Consider the following 1,978-nt stretch of genomic DNA (forward strand, 5'->3'; position numbering starts at 1 on the left):
CAAGGGTACAGGGGCCCAAGGACTTGGACCATCTTCTGCTGCTTTCCCAGGCCAGTGCAGAGAGCTGGATTGGACAAGGTGCAGTCGGGACACGAACCAGTGTCCACATGGGATGCCGGTGCCACAGGTGGAGGCTTAGCCAACTAGGCCACAGTGCTGGCCCCATTTTAAAGATTTTTTTTTAATTAATTAATTGAAAAGCAGAGTGACAGAGACAGAGGGAGAGAGAAACACACACACAGAGCCCTTCCCTCTGCTGGTTCACTCCCCAAATGGTCTCAACAGCCAGGGCTGGGCCAGGCTCAAGTCAGGAGCCTGAAACTCCATCCAGGTCTCCCACATGGGTGACAGGGGCTCAAGGGCTTTGGCCATCTCCTGCTGCCTTCCCAGGCATATCACCAGGGAGCTGGGTTGGAAATGGAGCAGCCAGGACAGGAACTGGCACTCTGATAGGGGAGCCGCAGGCGGTGGCTTCATCCACTGCACCACAACACCAGCCCCAGAGCACATTCTTATATGTTGAGGCTGATGAGTGAATGTTCTTCCCTCACCCACGCAAAAATCCCCGCTGGCTGTGGGGGAAAATAACTGGCTCCGTGCAGCACAGCAGAAAGAGGGCTGTGCTGAAAGCCAGACCACCTGCTGCCGACTCCAGGTAAGCAGCCACCTCCCAAAGCCAAATTCCCCTGCAGAGAGGCCACGAGCACCTGCCCACTCGCACACAAGGGAGACAACATGAACCTGCCCTGGGATCGGCTCCGTGTAAACAACCATAAGGCAATTAAACACAGTTTGATGAATACGACTCTAACTGTCACTTCCGATCTTCTCAGAATTTTAAGATTTATGTCACTTATTTGAGAGGCAGAGAGAGAGAGAGAAAGAGCGAGAGAGAGAGAGATTTATTCTCCACTGATTTATTCTCCAAATGCCTGCCACTGCCAAGGCTAAAATAGGAGCTGGAAACTCAATCCAGGTCTCCTTTGAAAAATTTTTTTTATTTTTTTTTAAAGGCAGAGGACAGTGAGAGAGAGACAAAGAGAAAGGTCTTCCTTTTTCTGTTGGTTTACCCCCCGATGGCCGCTGCGGCCAGCGTGCTGTGACCGGCGCACTGTGGCCAGTGTACCTCGCTGATCTGAAGGCAGGAGCCAGGTGCTTATCCTGGTCTCCCATGAGGGTGCAGGGCCCAAGCACCTGGGCCATCCTCCACTGCCTTCCCGGGCCACAGCAGAGAGCTGGACTGGAAGAGGAGCAACTGGGACAGAATCCGGTGCCCCGACTGGGACTAGAACCCGGTGTGCCAGCCCCGCAGGCGGAGGATTAGCCTAGTGAGCAGCAGCGCTGGCCTTAATTTTTATTTTATTTATTTGAAAGACAGAGATAGACAGAGATTTACATCTGCTGGCTCACTTCCCAAATGCCGACACTCGCTGGGGCTGGACGAGGCTGAGGCTCAGAGGAACTCAATCCAGGTCTCCCATGTGGGTGGCAGGAATCCAACAACGTGAGCCACTGCCGCCTTCCAGAGCGGGCATTAGCAGGAAGCTGAATCAGGAGTGGAGCTGAGACTCACCCAGGCGCTCCCATGTGGGATGTGGGAGTCCCAAGCGGTGTCTTACCTGCTAGGCCAAACATCACTATACTTTCAGTCTTCTTGACTTACTTAGAAAAAATTCACAGATTTTTACCAAAAACCAACAGCCTTTTGAAATACCAGAAAACCACACACTGTATTGAATGAGGTACCAGGGCATGAAACAAGCCAAAAGCTTTCAACAGCCGGGCACCTGTCAGCAGTCTCACGTTCCACACGGCCTGCATCTCCCTGCTCCCCGGTGCCTAGCAGCCAGCTCTTGCTTCCTGAAGAATTTAGGATTTCCCATCCATTTGTGACTTTCTCCTTCCTTGCCACTCAGCTTCTAGGCACTGAGGACCTGCTCTGATTCCACGTTGCTGGGTCTAGGATCAGGGCCTGTTT

Source organism: Oryctolagus cuniculus, chromosome 3 (genome assembly GCF_964237555.1).
Source record: "Oryctolagus cuniculus chromosome 3, mOryCun1.1, whole genome shotgun sequence".
In the NCBI taxonomy this organism is placed as follows: Eukaryota; Metazoa; Chordata; class Mammalia; order Lagomorpha; family Leporidae; genus Oryctolagus; species Oryctolagus cuniculus.